This window comes from Otolemur garnettii, unplaced genomic scaffold (assembly GCF_000181295.1).
Source record: "Otolemur garnettii isolate 467f Iridium unplaced genomic scaffold, OtoGar3 scaffold00031, whole genome shotgun sequence".
NCBI classification, from domain to species: Eukaryota; Metazoa; Chordata; class Mammalia; order Primates; family Galagidae; genus Otolemur; species Otolemur garnettii.
In genome coordinates, this window is record NW_003852426.1 from 6,559,787 (window position 1) to 6,568,079 (window position 8,293).

Sequence of the window (8,293 nt, forward strand, 5' to 3'; positions counted from 1 at the left end):
CAGAACGCCCGGATATTTTTTTAGTTGCAGTTTGGCCAGAGCTGGGTTCGAACCCACCACCCTCGGTATATAAGGCCTGTGCCCTACCTGCTGAGCCACAGGTGCTGCCCCTATTACAGTTTTTAAATGTTACAAATTCCACAGCACTGATGTATCATTTTTTCTTAAACCAAACCTTAATTATTAGACATTTAGGGTTGCTATCATAGATATTAACTTTTTACTTCTGTTGATAAATTCCTGGATCGAGTGGAATTACTAAATCAAAGGGCAACCACATCTCTATGTCTGCTATATTATTATTACATGTATTTTTGGTGCTGCATTTTAAAAGGCGTAAGTTTTTAATTGAACAACAGTCAATATTATCTTACATATGAATGAGGAAATTTACCTGTCTAATAAAGTGAAAATGTGAGCATACGTGGGCCAGTGGTTTTTATACTGGTTTTTAAAATGTCAAATTTTATATTCTTGTAATCTTTTGTTATTTTGCTTTTCTTATCTACAGGTCATCTATTTCTCAGACATGAAAAATGGAATCCAATTCTTCAGAGATAAGAAATTGTTCCTCCCAAGCTTCCTTGTCCCTGGTTACTACAGGCCTGAAGCCTGAAATCGCTTTTATTATAGGACTAAAACTGGACAGTCTGTTTAGACAAGACCTCCTTCTGTATACTCTTTCAGGTGAAGCAGAACTCCAGTGACCCACACCAAATACTTTCAGAGGCTAAGTGATGTGGGGAGAGCTCAGCTATTGGGGCTCCAAGTTCTCTTCTTAAGCCCCTCTTACCAGCAAATTACTTTACCCTCTTTTTTTTTTTTTTGAGACAGAGTCTCACTATGTAACCCTTGGTAGAGTGCTGTGGCATCACAGCTCACAGAAACCTCAAACTCTTGGGCTTAAGCGATTCTCTTGCCAGGCTCCTGAGTAGCTGGGACTATAGGTGTCTGCCACAATGCCCGGCTACACTTTACCCTCTTGAGGCCTCTCCTCAGTAAAATGGGAGGGCTAGATGAATCCATCTCTAGAGCTGCACCTCCCAGGCTGTCTCTGATACACAGAGAAATGCCCAGTTGGCTGTAAAAGGGCTCCTGAAAAAGAGGTGGCTGGGAGTGTGTTGGATCATTTTAGGCTATTCAGATAAGTGGTACTTACGTTTAATAATTTGTTACAGGTTTAGGCAGTCCTCTGCTTCTCCCTCCTCATGTTTTGTTTTCTTATTGTTGGCCATCAGAACCTGGATCCTTTAACATCCATCACAAAGTTTTATAAATATTGGGTGATAGGAGACTAATTACTCTTTTTTTTTTTGAGACAGAATCTTACTATGTTGCCTTTGGTAGAGTGCCATGGCGTCACAGTTCACAGCAACCTCAAACTCTTGGGCTTAAGCGATTCTCTTGCCTCAGTCTCCCAAGTTGCTGGGACTACGGGTACCCGCCACAACACCTAGCTATTTTCTTGTTGCAGTTGTCATTGTTTAACTGACCAGGGCTGGGCTCAAACACGCAGCCTCGGTGCATGTGGCTGGCGCTGTAACCACTGTGTACGGGCGCTGAACTGTGTACATCAGAGACTAATTACTCTTGAGACTAATTTGCCTACCCCCTAGAATCCCCAGCCCCAGGAACAAAATATCACATTTCCTTGTGTTCACACTGACTCAACCAAAACTGGCTACCAGCTTCAGATAATTGTTACTTATGTTTAATAATTTGTTACAATGGAAGAGATTACATTAAAAAATTTTGGATTTGGCATGCTTAACCCTCAGTATCTGTGGACTAGGTGTGTTTCCAGGAACACCCTCCTGGAAATCCACAGATGCCCAAGTCCCTGATACAGACTGGCATGGTATTTGCATATTACCTATGCAGATCATCCCACATACTTTTAGTTTTTTGAGACAGAGCTTCAAGCTGTTACCCTGGGTAGAGTGCTGTGGCATCACAGCTCACCGCAACCTCCAACTCCTGGTTTAAAGTGATTCTCTTGCTTCAGCCTCCCAAGTAGCTGGGACTACGGGTGCCTGTCATAATGCCCAGCTATTTTTTGGTTGTAGTTGTCATTGTTGCTTGGCAGGCCTGGGCTGGATTCAAACCCACCAGCTCTGGTGTATGTGGCTTGTACCTCAGCCTCTTGAGCTACAGGCGCTGAGCCATCCCACATATTTTAAATCCTCTCTAGATTTCTTATAATACTGAATACAATGTAAATGCTGCAAAATAAGTTGTTGTACTGAATTATTTGGATTTTTTATTGTAATTTTTTTCCTAGTATTTTTCATTTGTGGTTGATTTAATCTGTGGATGTAAACTTGCAGCTATGGAAGGCTGGCTGGCTAGCTACTATACGGTCAATTTTCTGCCAGGTTCTAGAGGGAAACTCAGTATAGGTAATACTTTATCACAGCAAAAGCCAAGAGGAAGAGAGATTCTTCAGGGTGTTCCTTGACTGGATGGTGGTGCATAAAAATAGAATTTTGGCAGCGCCCGTGGCTCAAGGACTAGGGCTCCAGTCCCATTATACCAGAAGTGGTGGGATCAAAAATAGAGTTTTGTTGATTATCTGCAACCAATGATCCTGAGAAACAGGTGCTTTTTCTGGTCTCTTTCTATTTACAGTTACTCAGTAATAACCTGAGTGCACCATACTCTTACAGGCGGAGAGAGAGTAAATGCTGAACAAAACTGCAATGAATCTTGTTGCTTGATGAAGCAGCAATGACATGGGGAGGTTTTTATCCCTGGTTGTTGGGTGTTTGGCCAATGCACCTTGACCGCATGCCCAGTGTGCTGTTTCCTCTTAAGTTCAGATAGGCTAAGAACAAATATCTCGGCATTGTTACAGTTAAATTGTTTGTGGTAGGAACTATTAATGACATTTAACCTTGTCTCTTGGTCCACATCATCCTGTTTTACAAGGATGATCACATTCATATTTTCTTTTGCTAATAAAATTACTTATCAGGTATCTTCTTTATGCAAGCTTGATCAGTGACAGAATTTAACAAATTCTGTAGCTTAGTGCCTTTTTAACTATATTTGTTCATTTGTTTCTCATAATTTATTTTTTAAAGAGGTACAAGAAAAGTTTCTAAAAGTCTCTCTACTCTCAAAACATTTCTCACTGAAACAAAACTATAGTGGTCCACAGAAGCTACTGGGGATAGGGTGGGATGTAAGGTACATCTATAGCACACATGTTGCTCTTGCCAGGAGCGGTGAGTTTCACCAAAGCAGGAGTTGATGTTTACTAATGATCAGCGCTGGGGAAGGACCCTCAAAACTGTTTAGGAGTCAAATAACCAAGCATTTTAGTTTTTGCTTTATTTTCAAAGAAACTTAATATTCAACCTAATAACATTTTTTTGAGACAAAGTGTCACTACATCACCCTTGAGAGTGCTGTGTTGTCACTGCTCACAACAACCTCAAACTCTTGGGCTTAGGTGATTCTCTTACCTCAGCCTCCCGAGTAGCTGGGACTATAGGCACCAGCCACAATGTCCAGCTATTTTTGGTTATAGTTGTCATTGTTGTTTAGCAGGTCTGGGACAGGCTCAAACCCACCAACCTCAGTGTATGTGGCCAGAGCCCTAACCACTGAGCTACAGGCACTGAGCCTACCTTTAAATTCTTAAAGGCACCTCAGATCTCATTCATCTTTGAAAGCATATAAAACAATAAAATCAGCACTCTTTTTAACCAAGTCACCTCATTCCTTTCTCACTTTTGCCTTGGGTTAGGGAATGGAGTTAGGTGTGATGTCCAGGTTTCACTGATAATGACTAGCCCTGAGCAGGTATGGTCATCAGAGGAAGGACCAGCTGTTTATAGCTGAAATGTGAGTTTGGAGGATATCTTTTTCTTTTTTCTTCGTGAGACAGGGTCTCAAGCTGTCACCGTGGGTAGAGTGCTGTAGCATCATCGCTCACAGCAAGCTCCAACTCTTAGGCTTAAGCGATCCTCTTGCCTCAGTTTTTCTATTTTTAGTAGAGATGGGGTCTCACTTTTGCTCAGGCTGGCCTCGAACTAGTGAGCTCAAGCAATCCACCCGCCTTGGCCTCCCAGAGTGCTAGGATTACAGGCGAGAGCTGGCTAGGAAGATATCTTAAAAATGCTTTCAGTACTTTACAACACCATCCATTACCATTACTGCATAACAAACAAGTCCAGAACTCAATGGCTTAAAACAACATACAGATCTGTTTTTGCGAGTTAGGAATCCCTGGTAATGATAAGTGTCTTTGCCTCAAGGTTTCTCATAAGGTTGCAATTTTGTTGTATGCACTTACAGTGGTTTGCAGGATAATTTCTGACAGGTTGCTGCAGCTGATTGTCTCAGTTCTTTGCTGGCTATAGGTCTCTTCATTGGACTACTCATACAGCAGTTTACTTCCCTAGAAAAAGGGTTCCAAAGCAAGACTGAGCAAGAGAGTGTGTACACACAGAAGCCACAGCCCCTTTGTAACTATTTGACTTTGCCCTATCAAAAGTTATTTTTTGGGTCAGGCATGGTGGCTCATGCTTGTAATCTTAGCAATCTAGGAGGCTGAGTTGCTTGAGGTCAGGACTTTGAGACTAGATGAACAAGAGACCCCTGTACTCATATAAAAAATAGAAAAATTAGCCAGATGTGATAGCACTTGCTGATAATTTGAGGGGGCAGTGAGCTATGATGATGCCACTGTACTCTAGCCCAGATGACAGCAAGACTGTCTCTCAAATAAAACACTTGTTTTTTTTTTTGCCTGGGAGTGGTAACTACCTGCACTTTGGGATGCCAGGAGTTTGAGAAAAGCCTGGGCAACAGCAAGATGCTTTCTCTACAAAAAATAGTGAAAGCAATTGGCTGCAAGTCTCTGCTACTTAGGAGGCTGAGACATGAGGATCACTTGAGCGCAGGAGTTAGAAGCTGCAGTGAGCTATGATCACACCACTGCACTCCAGCCTGGGCAGCAGAGTGAGACCATCTGAAAAGTTGTTTTATGGGCAGCACCTGTGGCTCAAGGAATAGGGCACTGGCCCCATATGCTGGGGTTGGTGGGTTCGAACCCAGCCCTCCTGGCCAAAGACTGCAAAAAAAAAAAAAAGAGTTGTTTTACATAGTTATTTATAATTTTCTGCTTAAATGAGGACTGCAGAATGCATCAGAATAAAGATTAGATTCTGGCAGCTTTACATGCTGATGGATACGTGTTTTATGCGTTGATGAAGATGAAAGCAGGGCTCCAACCCTGAAAACTCACCCCACTTTTGTTATCCATTCTCAGAGGATTTAGGATAGGGGACACTAAATTTATTTCCAACACCAACCATACTCCCTCCTCTAAAGCTAGTGAATCCAAGACGACCAGTGCCAACAACGATATCTTAGTGGTACAATTTATAGGCAGTCCAGTTCTGTTATTTTAGAAGGCAAGGCTTTTTATTTTATTAAAACAGCCAAAAATTAGATCTGAATTATGGACAAAAAGAAGAGATAATAAAAAGTGAACTTGGAAGAATATGCAATCAAATTGAACACCTATGTATTAGAAACCTTTCTCCTTTGGCCTGGAGGGGTGGCTCACATCTGTAATCCTAGCATTCTGGGAGGCTGAGGTGGGTGGATAGCTTGAGCTCACAGACCAGCCTGAGCAAGCGTGAGACTGTGTCTACAAATAGCTGGGCATTGAGGCAAGAGGATCGCTTGAGCCTGAAGTGGTTGTGAACTATGATGCCATGGCACTTGACCAAGAGTGACAAAGTGAGACTGTCTCATTAAAAAAAAAAAAAAAGCAACCTTCCTCCCTGGTGCAGTCTATAAACTAGGTACTGAAGTAAACATGCCTAATTACTTGGTTAAAATCTCTAAACACTTAACACTATCTCAAATTGTTTGGCTTTTCAGCCGGGGCCTTTTTCTGGTATCACAAGGACTTAAATGCATATTGTAAATGTAGCTTTTTTAACTCTCAACTTTTAAAAATGTCATTAGTGACACAAAAACCTCTTGGTAAGCTTCAAGGTTTATAGCCTTCTTTCTGTATTATATTCTAATTTTAAAACAAATATAAGTTCATAATGTACTATCAGTAAATCACCAATTTTCTGTGGTCTAGTAATCTAAGAGCAAAGCACTTTCCTCATAAGGTTGAATTGAAGGCTATGGTTTTCAAAAGTAAAAGTGAAAAAACATTAAGAATGGACAGTAAAATCTATTTATAACCTGGGTCTGCCATGGAGCAGCTAAATTGTTTTCCTGTGGACACTCATGGTCAGCAAATTAAGAATTAAACGTGGGGCCTCGTCTACTGTGTATATTGCAAGCATACATGTCAAATATATTAAAAGTAGAGTATAAATGTCTAAACACAACAACTGAATAAGTGAGGTGAATGATATGTTGACCAGTTTGATGTGAATATTCTAGATTGTATATAGAATCAGCAAATTATACCCCATAATTGCAGTAATGTACACAGTTATGATCTAATAAAATAAAATACAATAAAATAAAGGTGGGGCTGACCAAGAGCCTATGGCGGGCAGGCAGGCAAAGCTGCAGCCTGAGCACTAGCGCGGGCTGGTGGGCCGCACACCCTTCCTCCTATTCAATCCTCCTGACCTTGGACATGGTGGCCCCCAGCTCAGTGACCAGCCAGCTGGGCTCAATGTTCCCCTTCCTGGTAGTCCTGGAGGATCTGCAGTATGAAGGTGCTGAATACAGAGTAAATGCAGATGTTGAGAAGCATCTTGAATTGGGCAAGCAATTACGTGCATCTGGACAGCTAGCTGACACTTTATCTCAGTTTCATGCTGCAGTGGATGGTGACCCTGATAACTATATTGCTTATCATCAGAGAGCTACTGTCTTTTTAGCTATGGGCAATTCAAAAGCTGCACTTCCTGATTTAACTAAAGTGATTGAATTGAAGACAGATCTTACTGCAGCAAGATTACAGAGAGGTAATTTGTTACTCCAACAAGGAAAACTTGAAGAAGCAGATGATTTTTAAAAAGTGCTCAAGGCTCAGCACCTGTGGCTCAAGCGGCCAAGGCTCTAGCCACATACACCTGAGCTGGTGGGTTCGAATCCAGTCAAGGCCCACCAAACAACAGTGACAGCTGCAACCAAAAAAAAATAGCTGGGCATTGTGGCGGGCACCTGTAGTCCCAGCTACCTGGGAGGCGAGGCAGGAGAATCACTTAAGCCCAGGAGTTGGAAGTTGCTGTGAGCTGTAATGCCATGGCACTCTACCCAGGGTGACAGCTTGAGGCTCTGTCTCAAAAAAATAAAAAAATAATAAAAAAATTAGAAAGTGCTCAAATCAAATCCAAGCAAAAATGAAGAAAAGGAAGCCCAGTCTCAGCTTATAAAATCTGATGAAATGTAACGTTTGCGTTCACAAGCGCTAGAGGCTTATGAAAGTGCAGCAGTAGCTGCTATAACCTTCCTTGATAAGATTTTAGAGGTGTTTGGGATGCAGAACTACAAGAACTTTGGGCTGAATGTTTTATAAAAGGAGAACCTAGGAAAGCTGTAAGTGACTTGAAAGCCTCATGAAAACTGAAGAATGGGCTCGGCGCCTATAGCTCAGCGGGTAGGGTGTCAGCCACATACACCAGAGCTGGCGGGTTTGAACCCAGCCTGGGCCTGCCAAACAACGACAATTACAACAAAAAAATAGCCAGGCATTGTGGCAGGCGCCTGTAGTCCCAGCTACTTCAGAAGCCGAGGCAAGAGAATTGCTTAAACCCCAGAGTTCGAGGTTGCTGTGAGCTGTGATACTATAGCACTCTACCCAGGGCATCATAGTGAGACTGTCTCAAAAAACAAACAAACGAGCAAACAAAAAACCTGAAGAGTGATAATGCTAAGGCATTTTATAAAATCAGCACAATGTACTACCAACTAGGTCACGAGCTGTCCCTCAGTGAAGTTGGTGAATGTCTTAAACTTGACCAGGAACATAAAAGGTGTTCTGCACACTATAAACAAGTAAAGAGGGCAGCCCCTGTGGCTCAAAGGTAGGGCGCTGGCACCATATGCTGGAGGTGGTGGGTTCAAGCCCAGCCCCAGCCAAAAACTGCAAAAACAAAAACAAACAAACAAACAAACAAAAAACAAGCAAAGAAGCTTAATAAGCTGATTGAATCAGCTGAAGAGATCATCAGAGATGGCAGATACATAGATGTGACTAGAAAATATGAATCTTTTCTCACAAAAAGAGAACCAAGCATTGCTGAGTACACAGTTCATTCAAAATGAAGGATTTGCCACTGCTTTTCTTTTTTTTTTTTTT

General features: G+C 41.9%; 1 pseudogene; it reads left to right on the forward strand.

Moving 5' to 3' along the window:
• The first annotated feature begins 6,622 nt into the window (after positions 1-6,622).
• The window catches only part of LOC100945460, a 2,860-nt pseudogene continuing 1,189 nt past the window's right edge, over positions 6,623-8,293 (forward strand).